The sequence below is a fragment of the Corvus hawaiiensis genome, chromosome 6 (genome assembly GCF_020740725.1).
Source record: "Corvus hawaiiensis isolate bCorHaw1 chromosome 6, bCorHaw1.pri.cur, whole genome shotgun sequence".
Taxonomy (NCBI): domain Eukaryota; kingdom Metazoa; phylum Chordata; class Aves; order Passeriformes; family Corvidae; genus Corvus; species Corvus hawaiiensis.
In genome coordinates this window covers 25830733-25850263 of record NC_063218.1, presented here as the reverse complement: position 1 = coordinate 25850263, position 19531 = coordinate 25830733, and the positions used below count along the sequence as shown (strand labels likewise).

General features: G+C 44.3%; 1 long non-coding RNA gene across 1 annotated transcript; it reads left to right on the top strand.

Moving 5' to 3' along the window:
- The first annotated feature begins 6661 nt into the window (after positions 1-6661).
- Positions 6662-13016, top strand: LOC125327664. The gene is made up of 2 exons (XR_007204341.1): positions 6662-7685; positions 9205-13016. It is a non-coding gene; the product is annotated as an uncharacterized LOC125327664 (long non-coding RNA).
- The last annotated feature ends 6515 nt before the right edge of the window (positions 13017-19531 follow it).

Sequence of the window (19531 nt, the reverse complement as noted above, 5' to 3'; positions counted from 1 at the left end):
ACATATTGCATCCTTGGGAAGGTCTGTATTTCTCTGTGTGAACTGTGGGCTGTTTGCTTATCAGTTGGCATTTCTGGGGATACTTAGGGATGTGATATACTATATCAATTTAAACTGCTTTTGTTGTTATGCCTTAAGGGTAAATATAAGTCAAGTAATTTGAAATTTGCTACCACTTGGAAGACAAGTTTTCTCTGGCATCATTCCCATTTTTCATGCGGAAGCTTTGTTAAAGCATGTTGCTCAAAAAGCTTTAAGCCGATGCTCACTGCCTGATGCAGCAAAGCTTGCTGCCACACGTTTCATGTAGGAGAAAAGAATCTTGGGGAGGGAGAAGAGAAGTAAAGGCAGGTCTCTTGAGCTTGTTTTACTACTTCCCCTCCAGCAATAACATTGCTCCCCATCAGTACAGCTCCCTATGTGGTTTGCAGACAGAGTGGAAGCACCTGATGTGGAAAATATGAACTGGGACCATGCTAATAATTAAAAAGGGACTTTCCCTCTGCAGACAGCTGTGACATTTGGTAATGTTACAGTCTCTAGTTCTTCCCAGAAAGTGGGGACATTGCAAAGGTGGAGAGGGCAGAACAGTGGGACCATGCAGAAAACTGAGCTGGTGAGCATTTGGGAGGGATAGCTAAGTGGCATTCACCTGGCAGAGTGGTCAAGGTTGTGCAGAGGGGAGAGCTACTTTCCTTTCTGTTTGGATTACAGAGAAAGTCAAAACTGGATCTGGATATAAATTTCTCTGTGGTACTAGATGGTATTTTGAGCAAACTAGGGACCTTAACAGAGTTACTCCAGGACTGTCAGAGCCTGGCTGCGTGTGGGCAGTGAGAGCTGTCTGTTTCAGCATGTGGTTTGCTCTGAACCCCTAATGCTCCTGTGCAGCCTCTGTGCCTAAAGTTGGTGGGTGCAAATAATCCTGGATAAACATAAAAAGCCAGCACACTGCTCCTCTGTGCACAGTGGGAGCCCAGTGCAGCAGATGGGCACACGGCAAGCCTCAATTAGAAGCCGAACTGCATGTGGGCCCAGGGATTTCCCTGGGGACGGATGTGGCAAACACAGGGGCTAATGAACTGAGTGCTGTAGCTGTGTGTCTGAGCTAGCAGGGGAGCTGCCAGGAGAGGAAGCAGGAAACACTAGACAATACTAACGGCATAACCCTGAGAGGAAAAACCCACAACAACAGAAGATGAACTTTGGGCTGTGTGCTTCCTGAAAAAACCCAGGGACTGCCAGCCAAGGGACTGTCGAGGTCAGCTCCTCCTGTGCACACCCTCTTTGGAGGAAGGCAGGCTTTTTGCTCTCTCTGCCTTCTGTTGGTGAAAGTCCTCTGGAGTCGCACAGCCTGGCAGACTGCATGGCTCCGGGTGTGGTATCCCCAATCTACCATCCACGAATTGCCTGAGGCTGGCAAGGGGTGTCGGCAGCAGCTGCTGCTGAGATAGCTCTTAAGAGGGGCTTGGCTGTTAGATATCTCAGTGCAAAACACCCATCTGGGTGTTCTGGTGCTCTGCTCGGGAAGTTCCCAAGGTTTTAACCTAAGTTTTTTCTGGCATAGTTGTGAGCTGTGCTCAGAGCTGGATCATTGGCTGTGTCATCAGGGAGCATGCAGCATTGTCCAAGGGCTGGATGTGCTTCTGGTGCCATGTCCTGGTCCAGTCCATCCTTCTTCTAGGCGAACAAATGGCTGTTGAAGAGAGTGGGACTGCAGCATGTGGGGTATCAGAGCTATTCTTTGCAGGAGAGCAAGCTGGGAGAAAATCTTCAAAGGAGAGCAAAGAGCTAGACTGCATTTAAAGAAGTGTTAGGTGGTCTGATTTACACACAGAGAGGCTAAAGGCAGGCTGAGAGAGGTTAAATATGTCCCATGTTCTGCATGCTCCGAGTATTGCCTGCAGTCCCAGGACAGAGGTTCTCTAAACCAGGTTATAAAAAAATCCTAATTTTCTTGCACAGCTCTCATTCCCTCTCATTTTCATGCAGCCAACTGTTTACTCTGAGCATGACCTCTCCCAGGGCAGGTGATGACTGGCAGCAATTTCGGGGCCACCATCACATGTGGGAGCCAGGAAATGAGCTGTGCCATCCTGTGGTACTGCTTCACTTCTGCTGCCCAGGCAGTGGTCAGAAGGTGGCTGTTTCTGCCGGTCCTGTGGTACCCGAGCTGCATGTAGAAAAGGGGAACTGGAAGTAACACTGCATCTTACAGAGTGGGCTGGGATCAGTGGTTCATTATTGAAGCTGTATTGGGAAGGAAGAGGGAGCAGATGGAGATTGCAATGCAGATTTTCTAGCCTCTAAGGAGTTTAAATTTATCTCTCTCCAAGGCCATATCCATTTCTGGGGTAACTTTTAATTTAGCATATGCCTTTTAGGGCTCTGATTTCTTTGGATTTCATGGAAGTTATTTACTAACTTATGGTTGTAGTATTTCCCAGACAGAAATATCTCTCCAGGATAAGCTCCTGCCTTTCTTGGAAAGATAGTTCATGCATTGCAGTAAAGTCAGTTCTTCTATTAATCCCCCATCCTGTGCGCATGTTGTGGTGACATCTGGAGGGCCTGCCCATGGCATAGCCCTGAGGGCACATGGTGCTGGCCATCCCTAGATGTTCAGCAATCCTGTATAAATGGTGGAAACTAGTCCTCGAGCTCTTCCCAGACCAAATGACTGAGCAGGCAAAAATACAACTTGCTTGGGAAAACACTGACCTCTGGTAACAGGCTTAGGGTCATGGGCTTGGTTTTATGCTTAAGTCAGGAAGAGTTGTGGAGGCTCTGAAACACATTTGTGGGAAAGTCAGCAAGGGAAGTGAGGTGGGAGGGAGTGATTTTCCCCAGAGCACTAAAGAAAATCTCCATCAGCCTCTCTTTGAAACAACTGTTTGACTGTCACACTCTTTAATTCTTCTTCCTGACCTCACAGACGCAAACCCTTTTCTTGTCTGCATCCTCTGCCTCCCAAAGCCCAGCATCCCACTATTGCACCTACCAGCTGGCAGTTCTTTGGCCCTGCAGACCTGGGAGATAGAAATCATCACAGTCAAAGTGCCCTTGGGTCCCAGGAGCCTGCAGGAACTCTTGCTGCTGGAACAGTGGTCTGCCCATTTGGGCTTTTCCAGAGAGCTCCAGGTGGGAAAACTTTAACATCAGTTCTGATCTCTCTACATTGTCATGGTGCTGTACAGGCAGAACCTTACCTGTGACCTTTTGAATGTGGTGAAGGACACTGTGGGAAGACACCCATGATCAAGCCCAGAGCTTCACCACTGCATGAGCCCTCCCATGTAGGCAGGCACTGTTGCAGGGCAGGGGCTCAGCCTGGCTTTGGGAGAGTGGGGTGAGCCTCTCTGTGGAGGAGGGGCAGGAGGGTAGCATGAGCAGGGTCTTAGCTCATGGGGCAAGGGTGGAGTGTGCTTAAGAGGGTGGAGTAGGAAATAGCTTACTGGGCTGTTGCACTGCTGCCCTCACAAGGTGGCACCCACTCAAGTGGAGTTTGGAAGGAACCCCTTTCAGCTCAGTTTAGCTCAGGTTTTTTTAATCCTTTTGGGGTGAGCTGCTGTGAGAAATCACACCACATATGATCAAGCATGCATTGGCAGAGGCAGGAATATTTCCCAAATGGTGTCTTCCCTAAGGACCATCCAGAGGCACCAAAATGCATTGTCTTACAGGAAGGATGGAGCCCCTGGGAGGTGGATTGGGCAGATAAAAGCCTTCTCCTTGGGAGCCCAACTGCACATTAGTTTCAGCTGCATCATCAAAGTGAGTCATTCAATAAAAACAATTAGCTGAGGAAATATCACTAAACAGCAATAATTATCCAAACGTCCTAGCATTGACCATTTCAATGACTAAATCAACACAATCAATTGTGTTAATGAATGCTAATTCAAATCTAATAACTTTCTGGTTTATTTGATTATGTATAAAGAATTGACCTGCAGTGTTTGGACAGGATAGGGTAGCAGACCAGCCAGATGCTTGGTCACCTGTCTACCCTGTGGACTCTGTGAATGTGTGATCCCCAACCTGGCAACAGCACATAGCAGTGTCCCCTGCTTAGTCTGCAGAGCAGTAGAAGAGTGCTTAGATGATGTCTAGGTACATCATCTGGGCAGGCAGCTTTCTTGGACTTCAGAGAGACTTATGCCCACACAGAAATGTGGTGAAGCCTCTCAGGAGAGGCTACATTCTCCTTTCTGCCTCCTTGCCTTAAGGGTCTCACAGGGGTCTGAATTTCCTAAACTGGGTGACTGGACAAAGTCACACAACCACCAGATATCCATGTTGTCTGCCTGGGAACAAAGGGGTATGGAGGGAACTCATGCTTAAAAATGACAATTACAGTTTCAGTCAAGAACTTGTAATTCATGTTGGAAACTGACCCTCTGGCTCAGGTTTTTACTCTCTCCTCCTGACCTCGTCACTGGTACCTAGGCTCTGGAGGCACACAGGTCTTCCCTGAAGTGCTTCATGTTCTGGATGGACTGTGATCATTGTTCATTTTATTATGCATAGATGTTGTTTTGTTGTGTCTAGACATTGGTATGATGCTTGCCACCGCAGTATCTAGAAATTATGGATGTTATAGATCCAGTGGGATTCAGCTTGGTGCTGGAATTGCCCTCACGCTTCCCTTAAAGGTGCAGTGAGCTCCTCCATCCCCACTGCCAGCACACCAACCCTTCTTAGTCCATACTTGTAAGTTCTTGGAAGAGATTCATTCAGAAAAGTTTGCTCTTTATTAGTATTTCAAGAACGAAATCAGCAAAGGTACCAAGAAAGCAGCCTGCCCTGAAAACTGATGCCTGTTATACTATTTTCACATGGCTGTAGAAATTGTTACGTTTAGCTGTCCTCCTGCTCTGCAAAGGCAGGAAGGAGTGAGTGTGTCTGGCATAGGGATCAGTGATGCACTTTTGCAACATGGCGGCTAAAACCCAGCACCTCTGAGGTGGGCAGCTGTCAGGCTGTGCTCATGCCGCTCACGCTGATGCTCTGTCCACTGAACCACACTTTTGCCTCAGGTGAAAAGCAGTGCAGGCACCAACAAGGTGAATTTCTCCTGCTGCCTGCTATCTGTTCTCACTCTGGCATTGAAGGGTTTTCTAAGTGGGGCTAACAGGCAGGTGAATCACTACAATGTGCTGCAGCAGGTTTGGCTCTGTCCCTCTTGCACTCACCATCCACAGGTCTAGCAGTGGGAACAGGAGCCATTCCAGGGAGCTGGGAACCTTTGCCATCAGCTGAGGGAGTCTGGCTATGCTGTTTTTAGGAGCAGCCCTTGTACCACAAGGACAGGGCTTCTTTGCTTGTTTGCTAGTATTAACATTCATTTGCTCTCTGAAACAGTCTTGGTTAATTTTTTTTTTTAGGTCATTCTGTGTAACATAATCATATTGGAGTAGAATTCTTCTGCCTAATCAAATGAAACTTCATGTAGTTAGTTTGTCCTTAGCATTTACTAATGAATGTGATTGTGAGGATTTGGTTTCTCACATGGTTAATAGGAAGGCATTTAGATAATTACAGCTGTCTAGTGTCTTTCCACTGCTAATCGCTTTTACTGCCTGGCTCATTTCCAGACCAGCAAGTGAAACGCTGGCACACATTTGTGCAGGGAAACTGGCCCTGTGGTTATATATTGCTGTATTCCTGGTATGATGGTTTGTAGGTGTGAAGTCAGTTCCCAGCTCCAACCTAAATTTCATATGAGCTTCAGAAAATCGCAGCCATGCTGTGATCCTGCTTTCCCGCTTGTCTACACCATGCTAGGTCACGTAGTCCAGCGCTCCCTCCCCGACACTGGCCAACTGAAGACACTCAGAGAAGAAAAATATAAGCAAATATGTAATGGTCCCAGTCCTGGACTGTGCATCTAGCTTCCAGAGCTTTAGGAGCTTTCCATGTACCTTTGTTTAGAAGCTGCAGTGAATTTCTCTAATCCCTTGCTGGACTTTGCCACATCTTTGATCTCCATGACATCCTGTGACAATGATGCTGAACAGAAAACTGCACCAAAAATCCTTGGTGTTTGTTTTAAAACTAGTAGGTGGTATTTTAATTGAGAAAATTCAATACTTCTGTTCAGTGAAACAGGGAATGAGATTTTGTTCATCACCTTTTTAGGGCACCTGTGATGTGACTGAGCTGTCACCACCCTCTGCTGTCTCCTTTCCAAGCTTCAGCTTGTCCTGCTTCTATCCTGGTTATTTTTTTCTCAAATGAGAACATTTCCATACCTAGTTACCTTTTACAGACCCAATTTTTTTTTTTTTTTTCTGGCTATCATTTTAATACAGAGTGCAAACTGTAGTTAAGAAGGATTTACAGAAAGCTAAAGCGATGTTTTCTGTTTTTTTCTCTGTTTAGTCATATTAATTCTGATAATTCTTTCTGGTGTTTTGCCCACTATGGAGCCTTCATCTCAGGTATCTGTCATGGCTCTGAAATTAATTTCCTAGTGAAACCAGTTCATTTAAAGTCTGTGGCACATATAGATTTTCCCCCTCAGGTTTTGTATAGTGTATTTGTTCATGTGGAATTTAATGCAAAATCTAACTTCTTATTGCTGTGCTACATGACATTATGAAATGTCTGTACTTTTTAGCTGTAGTTTAATCTTTTCTGAATAATTCTGCATCAACTGCAGCCTTTGCTGCTTTGCCTTTCTCTTCTTTTACTTAGATCATTTATGGATGTGGTAAACGACTTAGCATTGTTTTCTTTAAAGACAAGATCTGGGGGAGGAAACATGCTGTTACATAAGCTAAGTGAAGTGTGTTACAGTGATGATTACGGTAGTGATAATTCTCATAACCTTATTTGTCACTGCTCTGTCCTTTGATAGTTATCTTGTTGCTAGCAAACAGTTCAGTAGCTGTTTGGAACAGTACTACCTTCTTAGGAGCTAAATGTGTCAAGGGGTTTCTGCCAGCAGGAGAGGTTTCTGTACTGGTAAGATGAAGAGAACCAGGAGGAAGCCATTTTTGGCCAATATTAAATTAAAATTAGGAGCTGTGACTACTGGTCTGGGAGAGATGAGGGACCCTCAGAAACTCTAGCATCCCTCCCAGCATCCACTCCTCAGTTTATTATGATGGCATTTAATTTTAATTAACACATTTTCGTTTCTTTTCGTTTCGTTTCGCTTAGTTTAGTTTAGTTTAGTTTATCATTACTTCCCCCTCGTCCTTTCCTGGTTACTCCCCCCAGGGTTTTAGTGCAGGACCCCTCTCCGTCTCGCTCCTCCCCCGGTGGCGGAGTGGGGGAAAAGAGGAAGGCGAAGGGGAAGGGGAAAAGGGAAAGGGGCAGGAGAAGGGGAAAGCGCCTCCCCCCCGCCGCCGCAGCCCGGCGGGAGGAGCTCGTCCGGCCGGCGCAGCGCTGCTCTCGCCGCCGCTGTCCCCGCCGCTAGCCCCTTCCCTTGCGAAGCTCAGGGGAGGGCTGAGGGCGGTGCTGGGTTTCCCTCTAGTGGTGCCTGAGCTCTGCAGAGGGATGCAGTGTCCCGTCCAAGAGGCCGTCGCTGCTTGGCAGGAGTGGCCGGGTTAGGAGCTCGCCGAGCTCACCTTTCCAGAGGTACCCGATCCATGAAGATGGGGATATGTCTTCAGGCGAACAGCTCTGGCTTTATAGCAAAAACGGTACAGCCGTGTTTCCTCCATTAAGCTCCCAAGGTATGTCTTTACGAAAGACGCTTCTTCTCTCCTTGACCATGTAAAGTCAGCGTTCTTGTTGCTTTCTTGTTCGATAACGACACTGTTTGGTGCAGTCCAAGTCTGCTGGCATTTGGCGCAGCATTCATGGCACAGCTAAAAAGCTTGTTTCCAGGAATCTGTATCCGGATGAGTTAGGATGCTGAAGCATCAAGCTTGTTCCTGGTCACCTGATGCCTCTTTGGGGAAGTCCCTGTCAGGTTGTGTGACTCTCTCAGTGATTTGCTGCTATCTGGTATTACAAGCAACAGGCAGAAATTGGTAAAAATAACAATAGAATTGTTGAAAATAACCACACTTTAAGTCTTCAGAAAACAAAGCATTAAACATATGAGAACTGAGGTAAAAAGCCTTGTATGGACAGGAAACTCTTCAGAGATACTCACAGTTTATCACAGAATATTCTGAGTTGGAAGTGACCCACAAGGATCGTTGAGTCCAACTCTTAATCTCTAGCCACTGCATAAACATACAGTAATCTCCTTCTCCACAGCTACTTGCAGGGCCTTCAAGTTTTCTCAAGATGTTCTGGGTAAGGGATTTTCATATTCTTTGAAAAATATCCCATGTCTCAAGGCAGTTGCAGGTGGATAGCTAAATCCTCCAGCTCCTCGTAGATCTAATATAAATGGCATCAGTGAGTGAATTGCAGAGATCCTGAATGGCAACAGCTCAGAGCAATACAGAGCATGCTGGCTTGAGCCCAAGGGTGGGGTGTCCTGCCTGCAGGGTGTCCTGCCCAAGGATGGGGTACCCTATGCCCACCTTCCTGAGAAGTTTGGAGTTACTCTGAGCAAACATCATGCCTGCTCCTCACTGCCTATTCACTGGGAATGCTAGAAAGCTCAATGCAGATGTTTTTAACTTGTCCTGTTCACCATTAACCAAACCAAACCCTTGGGAGGAGCAAGGTGCAGGACCTGCTGACCCAAGCCTTCAGGTGTGTCTGCATTGCATCATTACCTTGTGCCTCTATGTCACTGTGTTTCAGAGTAAACCTCTCTCCCCTTGCTCAGTCCGACCACATTCTCTTCTGAGACAGGCAAGACTGTTGAGGCAATGCCACCTGTTGTTGACCCTCATTTGACCATCTTGGCACCTGCATACTGGCAATACCACTTGCATTCTCCAGCACGGCCATTGGCCTTGCTTGCTGCTTGTATTTCCTGCTAACCTGTTATCTTCCTCCCTCTCAGTCCCTTCAGCAGCAGCTGCTAGAAGCCATTACAGGGCTGCACTCTTCTCATCGTAAGTGGGTCTTGTAATGAGAAAAGGAAATGTTGTTTTGTTCCTTGACATCTGGTAGGGGAAACAGGTGATTCTTCTGATTATTGCCCTTAAAATGAATAAGCTTATATTAAGGATGCTTTAAAATGTTATTAGTGTGTTCAAGTAGCAATGTTAATAGTTAATTCATAATATTAATATCAATAATATTATGCCTTTTAAATATTATTATGATTATTGTATTGTCTTGTAGGAACAGCTTTAAAGGTTCTTCATTGGCTTTTAGTTAAGGCAAAGCACTAGCACTGGGAACGGCAGAGCAGTGACTGTGGATGTGCATCCAGCTCTGGGTGGGATACAATCATGGGGCTTGGGCAGGACTCAGACACTTCAGTTCAAAGCTGTGATGATGAAAGCTGCCCCATAATGATTATCTGACCCCGGCCTGAAGTCTGTGAATGCTACACTTCCATGTGGTGAGGAACTTCAGCTGCAGTGTGTCCAGTGTTTCAGCCCCCATGCAGACCCATGGTTCTGGGGATCTTCAGCCCATTATCCTACAGGGCCTGGCTGGAGTGGGCTTGGTATACTGGTGATTTCCTTGGAAACAACCTCTGCTCTCCTTTTTTCAGCAGGTCAGTGGCTATCGCACTGAGGACCTGGGTTGCATCCCTCCCTTCCAATGTCTCTTGGAAGCAGCTAGGCCAGTGAGCCGCTCATCACACACCTTTGGCAAGGTGCTGCTTCGTGTAGGCTCTTCAAAGTTTCTTTTGTTGTGGAAAAAGGAGCAACTGGGGAAAGATTTATGCAGAAGACGTGGTGTCAGCTCCAGTCCCTGGACACAGCTACTCAGTGGCTATTTCATGGGAAAGATAAACTTTCATTGGAGCTTGGCCTGAAGCCCTGGATGTCCTGCTCTCCAGGCGAGCACTCCTATTTCTTCACCGTCTTTCACAATCTCCTGAAGATGCTGAATGTTTGCAAGAGTTCAAAAGTGAATGAATGGAAAGGCCAATATATTAAATCTATTAAATAAAATGACACCACTCAGGAATTGCCTGAGCCAAAGAGGGCTGTTGAGAGAACATTTAGAGACAGTACCACTTTATGCTCTCCTGTTTCTATATTTTTCTCCAAGCAGCTGTTTTTGGCCACTGTAGGAGACAAAATACAAGATTAGATTGACTTTCAACAAGTAAAAAGGATATTTTTATAAAAATATATATCTATGAAATATGAATTATAAAATATAAAATGCATGTATATTTACAAAGGTACACAGGCCTTTTCTGTGCTGTCTTGATAGCATTTTACAAAATTGCAAGTTTTTTGTGAATGAGTTTTGGGCACTGACTCCAGTTGTATGAGAAAGCTTAAAATTAACCAGTAATAAAGTAATGAAAATGAGAATAACATTAAGGTTGCAAAGTTAAGCACTTAGAAGGAAGAAAGTGCCAAAACAAAGGGACTTGTACTCTTAGGATTGTAATTCTTTGAAAATTCCCAGTGTGATGCCCTGCTGTGTGTATTCGGAGATAGACTTGCTTTACACAGTAATACTCTATTTTTATTAGGCTTCCTCCCTGGTTTATATCACAGTGTGGAGGGTGACTAGCATTGAATAAGAGCACAGAGTGAAGGAGAGAGTAGCATGCAGAGTCCTACCTCCTCCTTCTGCCTGCAGGAGCTCATGGGCAGAGAGAGGAGCTGCTGGTGAACACTGACAATGGTCACCAAGTGCCATGAGATGGTCACCCAGTGCCCCTGAGGGCATGCCAGTGTGCTGTTGGATGTCTTCAGTGAAATCACATTTTTCAACAGAGGGTTTACATGGCTGCTTGTTCTGGGTGCTGACTGAGGGCACTTGGTGCTTAGCTGTAGAAATGTTTGTCCCACCTCACCTCCGGTGAGCTAAAGCTGTGCATGTCTGACAGCCCCACTTATTACTGGTGAAATTTCTATGTCAGGGCCTAGTTCTAAATTTTCTTTTCACCAGAAGCAGGTTTAGCTCATAGTATACATAGGTACATACTTCAAAGAATGTATTTTTTTTATGGCAGTGTCCATGCAGACATTTGTAGTTAGGTACTTTACTATAAAAATAACATGAGAACAAGTGTTTTGATACCAACAGCACCAATAACCAGGAAGTTATCTGATGCTTTACATGCAAGTACATGTAAAGGGTGAAAATTGGATGTTTTAGTATAAGAATTTTTCTGCTGTGATCAGATATGCATATACAGATAGCTTGTCATGCTGGTAACCTGATAAACCTGAGCAGACAACAACTGATACAAAGATGGTCTGTCCTCTAACAAATGAGCAGTATTTGTGGTGTGTAATACTGCAACAATGAGCAGTGATGGGTAATCCCTCTGCCCAGGACCTCCCTGGCCTGCTGGGCAGATGCTCTTGCAGACTTAGGCACTTGAAAGTGGAATCTGCTCTTCCTTAACCCCCAAATTTTCATGAGCCACAATGTTTTTTTCTTCCTGTTATCTCTCATAATTTTTTCAGTTCTTTCTTTGACTCTGGTAACGCTTCCACTTGCCTTAGCAGTTGCCTTTCTGCCTCAAATGTAACTTTTTTTCTATTGATCATGTTTGTCAGCATTTCCCATCTCCATCTCTTCTGCTCAGGTCGCATTTCCTCACTAGTGGCACTGTTGTTCTTTGGGGTGACGTTAGGGCTTAGGGCTGTGTTAGGAATGCCAAATGTCACTATGCCTGTACAGAATTCTTGGCCCGCAGTAAAACTAGGAGTTTCCTTAGGGACACTGATGATGTGGAAAAAATCAGAGACTAAGGATGGGTTTGTCCTGCTTGGGCTGAGTTGTTCAAGGACCACAGAGAGACCAAAAAAAGCTGTCCAAAATGTCTCCAGGCTATGGTGAATTGCCCCTGAAAGTTATTGTCACATGAAAGGTGCTTTTTTCCCCAAAAAACTCCAAGCAACAAAAACCTAACTGTTTTCATAACCTATTAAAGGATGACTGAGAGTTAAGGAAAAGACTGTATTTTTCTAACACATTGTCACAGTTGTGCCTTGCCTGAGAACACCAATCTGTGAAAAAATACACCTGCAACTCAGCCTGAAAATTGCCTCCCAACAGTTAATGAAAGTATCACTTTCCTCCGGGATGCGGTTAAAATATAATTAAGGTTATGTCACTTTGGAGGAGTTCATTGGTGACATGGTGGGTAAAGGGAGGCAAGGCTGTGGAGATGAAATGTGCTGGAAATTAGCATGAGGTATTATGTACTTACATCAGTCTTTAGTGTGTCCTGGCAGTTTGTCATGAGAGAAGCTATTGAAGGAGGTGATGCTTTGACTGTGATACACCGCGTGAAAATGTGCAATGAACAGGAGAGCAGGTATGATGGGGAATTTTCTAGAGTATTTGGTCTAAACTTAATATAAACAGATTATTAGGGGTGGGGGGAAATGTGACTAAATAACTGTTGGCATCCTTTATCGGTGTGGAAGCATGAGAGAACTTCCCCTTGAAGTGAAAAGAGATATTTCTAAAGTAACAGCATCTGAAGTGTAATCTGCTCAGATTTTGTTACTTCCCAACATGTCTAGAGGTTACAGTAGAGACTGCATCAAAGAGAGTAGTCTTTTACTCTTCATTTTTATTGTCCATTTTTATAATTAAAATTGGAAACTGTCATTTAGCAGCAAATTTAAAATAAAAAGAATGTAACTTTCACAAAGTCCTCAAAGAAAACAAAAAATCGTATAGGTGTTGACACATCCTATCATCAGGTTTAGAAGGTAAATACCAGAAAAACGATTGTTATCAGGTGTGAATTAACATACAGTGAGTTTTCTCACAACTGAAGAAGGTGACAGATATAACATATGCATTAATAAAAGTCCAAATGGAAGGTATGGCCATAATTAGAAATGGTACTTGAAGAAATGCTATTGATTCCAGGAATTGAATTTAATTTGATGGCTTTTACTGTAATTAACACAATTGTTTGTATCAGCATAGATCTCTTAACATTATTATCTAAGTTGACAAATTATAAAATTAAATGTTCATTTAAGATGTAATTCAAAACTTTTAAACGTTTTCTTGAGTCAATGGATCTCAGTTAATTTCCTTAAAGCTAAAGGACCTATTTTTTTTTTTTCTGCCAGTTTTCTGCAAATGAAGCTACTCCTGATTTATATCAATGCTGCAATGAAAGCAACATATACAAAGGAAACATTCACAGGTTCTGATGAGCTCTTGACAGCCCCTATTGCGTATACTTTGCAAGCTTGAAAGGTATTTTTTTCGTAGCATTAGATTTTAATGGTACTGAATGTAACGTGCACATATAATAACAATAATTCACTTTTCTTGTGTTTTCCCATTTACCTTGTCATATGTCTGCTAGATGCAGGGTCTGGTTCTCTTCTGTTTTACACCTGTTTTACCCAAGGGCTGTTTATTTTGATGCAGTTACTCCTGATTTAGACCTGTGTATATGAATCTGTTATCTGCAAGAGGTAAATTAATGCTTTTAATCAAGACCACTCTTCTGCCTACTCATCAACATCAAAGCCTAGACATGCTATTAGTTATTGAGAAAGGAAGCACAGTGTGAGTAAGCAGCCCTCAGCTATCTCTGGATCCCCATTACCAGAATTTTAGCACCATTACCTCAAAACCATGAATACTTTTATCCTCACAGTCACTTGGAAAGGCTATATATCCCCATTTTACAGACCAAAGCTACAAAAGGACGCAGAATTTGGACAGAAATAAGGTGCCTAAATCCCAATGTAATCCTTAAGACCATTTTGAGCAGCTGCTACTTAAAGTCTCCCTACTTTGAAGGTAGCTCTCTTGTGGATCCCACATACCCGAAGATTTTTTTTTGCCCATACATTGATGGACCCTGATCTTGTCAGGTCATAGCAGCTACCTGTTCTAAGCTTTGCTCTGTCAGAAAGTGGCCTCAGCAGGATTCTCTCCACAGCAGGCTGAATCTGCCACCATGTACTTAGAGTGCGCTGAAATCCTCAAGACAGATTTCACATTCAACACCACTGGTGTCACTTTTTTTTTCTTTCTCTTTAGTCAGATACAGAAAGCTCTGGCAGCCTTATCACTGGGCTTATTTGGTCATTGAATGAATAGATCCGTCATGCAGGATGTAGGTGAGAGAGCAGCAGGCCATTTGGGAGGATTCAGGTCTGTCTGTGCATGCTTTCAGTTAAGTCCCCATGCCAAGAGCTAAAAAGTAGGACTTCCCAGTTTACTAAGATTGGTTAATTTCACTGAGGCCTGGTGAAGATGCAGTGCATCACCTGTTTCCACATGCCATCCACTTTGGTGGAATCAAGCCACTCTGCTGAGCTTGTTTCCTCAGAGATGGGTAAGAAATGTGGGGCTTCATGCTAGATTCCTTGTAGTCTGGGTAAAATATTCCAGTAGGCAGCCAAGCTGTAGGGTACTGTACAGAACATCTGTTGAATGAAGTTGTATGAGCCATTCTTGGAGCAGGGACTGGAACAGGTGGTTAGATTTTCCTCTGGTTGTCTCAGACACCAGGCAACAAAGCTGATCACTCTCTTCCCCCTTCTCTGTGAGTATTTTAATAATTCAAGAGCAGTGACTTCTTTCATACAGAAGGATTGGAGAGTGCCCCAATACAACTAACTCTCATCAGATGGTGAGGGACACTTAGAAAGGGGATGTGTGGACACTCCTTGGACAGATAAAAGAATTGGGTCTGCTTTTCTGTGTCTTGGGTGCATGTGATAAACTGTTGTATGAGGGTGTAAAATATGGTGTAATGCATTACAGAAGCTCATAATCCCTTTTTTGTTTTTCCAAGTACATGGCTAACAAGCCTAGCTTAAGAAGAGGACGTAGGTCTCTGAATCAAAAGTGAGCAATGGCACTTACGTGCAACGCAGTGCCAGCATGCCCAAGTCCTAAGGAAGGTTGGAGGTTACCATGTAGCAGCTACTACAATGTTCATTGGCCCCCTTAGGTGTGTCCCTGCTCCCTGTGACAGCAGCTGTGAACCCAGCCGCGAATAGTCCTCGGCTCTGCAGGTGATGCTGGGCGCTCAGGTGAGGGCTGTGGCACCTGCCAGGGAAAGCTGGCGCCTGTGGGCTGGGCACTGCAGCGGGCAGCCTGCACGGTGGTGGCACCAGCAGTTCCCGGGTGCGCCGGGATTAATTAAGAAGCACATTCAAAAGTCATTTCGGCACTGCAAGATACAGATCGCGTATATCTAGCGGGATGGCGGGCCCACCCGCCGGGTCTGCCCCGCTCTCCAGCGCTCTGGTCATCTCCTTCCCTCTGGAGGGGGAACAGCCAGGGCAGTGGGACCCGCGCCGCCGGCCTTGGTGGGATGGCGAGAGGAACTCGGGGAAGGGCGGCGGAGCAGGGCGGGGAGGGACGGGGGCGGCTGGGCCGATGGCGATGGCGATGGCGATGGCGATGGCGATGGCGATGGCGATGCCGGAGCGGGGCCGCTGCCGTGTCCGAGTCAGGGGCGGAGGCGGCGGCGCAGCCCGCGGCTGCCCGGTGGAGCTGTCCCGCCCCGCGGTGCTGAAACACTCGCAAAGGCCTCAGTGCCAGCTCATCCCGGGCCGGCCCCTGCCCTGCTCACCACGGCTCCCCAGCAGGGACCAGCAAGTACTCGGGACGTGATGAACAAGGGCCAAGTAACTTTTTAAAATACACCGTCACACGTGTAGACTGCAGTCTCTTTTTATTTGCCGGCTGATTATAGCTGTAATTGCTTTGCTATTTATCTGTGAAGCATCTTGTTCCATATTGAGGATAACAACATTAGGAATCGTTGTGAAGAATTCTAATTAGTTAAAGCCAAAACTTTAAATTTCCATCCAGGCTGAGCAGTGAAATGCTCTGAGGCAATTATACATGCTAAGCTGCTGCCCTGAACAATATTCCTTACCAATGGCAACAGTAGAAGAGAAAATGTGGGAACAAATTGATAAGCAATTCAGCTATAGAATTATTTTAAGAAGATACCTAGAAAAGTGCACATTTTTCAAAACAAAGATCGTGGTCCAATACTGTTGTAATGTGAATTAATGAAAAATTAGCAGTAGTTTAAGAGAAAGCCAAAAGAGAAATAATTCTCTAAGTGTAAAAACGAAAAGCTGAACTCTAGCTTTACTTCTGCACGTGTGATTTTTCAGAGAAGTAATGAATAGAATTATAATTAATAATAATAAAGAGAATAACAAATTTCTATTAATGCCTATAAACACATCTTCCTTAATCAGATAATGACTAATAGAAGCATTCAGAAAGTAGTTAAGAGATATATTTTTTTTAAACCAAGTGGCTAAGAAATATAATCCTACTGTACCTTGGTAATTGTTAAAGGAAGGACCCATTATCATAATTATGTTTCTGGAACAAACATTATTTCAATGTGATAAAGGATGACATGACACTAAAGGTAAAGCCACAGCAGATGTTACATGAGTAACAAGACAATATGCCCACATTCTGGTAATTTCTCCCCCCCCCAGACATGTTCTCATTAATCTGTGATTAATAGGATTTGAGTATAGTAAATGATGTTGATCTATTGTCTGTCTTTGTCCCACACCATAGAGAGAGCAATTTGTCAGCTCAGCTTTTGTGTGACTATTTAATAGCAAAGAGGGGGAGAGAAAAGACGCTAATCTTCTAATTGGCATCTATAGAGAAAGGTCTAAGAACACTGCCTGCCTGGAAATAGCTGTGTGCAATTCCTATGCCTGCGAGGCTGAGGCAGACAGAGAGCTGCACCAGCCTGGGTACCCATGGAAAAGGAACAGAGTGTACCCATCACACAATGAGCCGCTGGCCAAAGGGAGAGTGGAGAGCAAGGTGCACCGTAGAACAAGGTGCAATTGCTAACTCTTCCAAGTCTGTTATGTTGCAGCCTGTTATGTCAAGGGAGTACTTCTTGACTGGTATGACTTTATTAAAGACAGAAAGCTTCCTCCTTCCCAGAGCAGAAAGCAGAATGAGGCAGGGGAAAAACGGGGCAATGATGAAGACCAGAACAGTCCTCTCACCAGCAAAACTGGAATCAATGGAGAGAACACGAAGTGCCCAAACACCTTTCGAGATGTCAGGTGAACAATGGCTTTTTGCTAATATAGTGCCACTTCTAACCTAGCTGTCCTCCTCAGGTGCTAAGGTTACCTTATGAAATTACTGTCTTCAAATACAAATAATTTCACAATTAAGTCACTGGTCCCAATTCAACAAAACATGGAAGCTACTGCTTAAAACTAGTCATAAGGACAAGTACTTTGTCTTTCCCCCATCCTCAAGTATCTATTTTATGCCCTTCAAAAGGTCAGAATGAAGACTTGGGGTTTGGGTGCAGTTGAGGACTGGATCCCCCTGGCACATTTACATTGCATCAAAATGTATAATGATTTCTTAAGTGGTGAACATAGACGAAGAGTTCCTTGTTCAGTTTAACCGTCTGAGCCATTCTGACAGTACAATATTTAAGATAATGCAATAACTCTCTAAAAATATCATTTTTGAGACCTATGTAGTTTTTGTTTGTTTGTTTGTTTTTACAGGAGCAATTTAATGCACATTTCTTTTAGTAGTTTTGTCATTCCAGTGGATGAAACTAGTGAATTGCATCATGAAGGGTGGGACTACCTTAAATCAGCTTTATCACTTGGAAATTGTTCTGTGGACCTGCACATGAAGTTGTTTCCACCTATGTAACTCTTCAATGGATATAGCATATAAATAGCACAGCATATAGCATGAGTCTTTTTAATGCCAGTGCATAGAGTCAGGATTTAATGGAAACTGATGAAGGATAAAGATTGGATAAATAAATGTTTTGCTAAAGGAAAAATAAAACCACAGATAGAATTGAATTTGATTTAAAATGGAGAAGAGTGGAGGAAAAGCAGTTGACAACACTGAGGTTAAAAAAAGGCTCTCGAATGTGTGTGTTTAAGTTAACAGTATTTACTGCCGAATTACAAACAATCACATCTCTATTCAAAGCCACCAGAACCCACTGCTCAGGTGTATGAACAGCACTTTGGCATGTACTGCAGACATTGTGTTGACTGGTCTCTGCAGTGAAAACTGCTGCGATTTGGAGATCAGATGTGAGTGTGGGCAGGGACAAAGCAGGTGGGGCAATTTGTACCATCTTGTGTATGAATTTGCAAACCCAGAGCACTTCCCTGCTGCTTGGTGATGTTACTTGGCATGCTGAGCACAATTATCACCAAGCACAGAGTGTAACCCTTTTTCTGCCTTTGGGGGCGAGCACTGACATTTGTCCCCATTTCAGGCATTGCAGAGAGCATGCATCCAAACTATCCCTGTGGAAACACCCCAAAATTTTGCAGTGGAAAGAACTTCTTCAGTAGAGATGGTGGGGCTGTCCTGGATCTATTAATCCCACACTGGGGAGTACAGTGCCAAATCTGCCTGAGCCAGGGCCATATGAATCAGCTGAAGTGCAGTAGTATAGCTGTATCAGCATGAGTCTGTGCTCTAACTTGTCTTTCAGGGAGAGGAAAATGTCCATTTTGCTTCTGAACATGAACAAAATACCAACCTGTCATGCAATGTAGATTTAAGGTCTGAAGCTTGGGGTCTCTGCCTTGTGCTCTGGTCTAGGTGAACCCTGATGTGACACTTGCTCTTTTTAACTGCTTTGATCAAGCAAGAGATTTCATAATTCAGACCTGGAAGGTCTTGGGGCATGCCAAGACATATTCTGGACTAGCCGGTTGACTCCACCACCCTTCTCAATTCCCTTCACAGAGGAGAGAGGAGTCCTGCAGCCTGGTGGGACTCTACTCAACCAGTCTGTTTCCATACAAGTTTTCATAGATTTCCCTATAGTGATCACTGGGAGAAGAGGGGCAGAATGCACCCACCTTAACTCCAGCCTTCTGCCACCATTTGAAGATTTTCTTGGTGTCAGGACATAGTTCCACAAAAAAGCCCTCCAAGACTGCACACAACTCTCTGTGTGCAGGAATTGTGCAGGGACAGAGAAACCACGGGTAGCAAAAAAATGTAACTATTAGTTATACATTCCTTTTTAGAAGTTAGGGTGCTTTATCCTGCTCAAGATACAGTGAAAAATGTTCCAGCTCCTGGGAGTTTCAGTCTAAATCCACACGCTTAGGGTAAGGTCAAACCTTATGTAACACTTTTGTACAAGTATACATTGTGGCCAGGTTCAAATACTGCAAGCTTCAGTTCTTTTTTAAAAATGACATTAGTTTTTGTTTTCTAAAGGCTCAGAGCTGTGAGAATGGGGAGGTTTGTTGATCTTGTAAGCAAATTAATAAGCAAAATGCCCCCAAATGCTTACTCTGAGTAAACTTGGAGGTGTTGGAAGGCTTCAGGTGGCCATCTGTGATCTGGGCTTCATCTGACAAAGCCCTCTGCATCAAGGCATGAATTTATTGCATCTGTCCATCACCACAGCTCATTATACGGAACATCAACTGTCACATATTTTCCAACATATTAATCTCTATCTAGGACATGAAGTTGTTGTGAGTGCTATTTGTTATTTGATATTTGATGCTCTCAG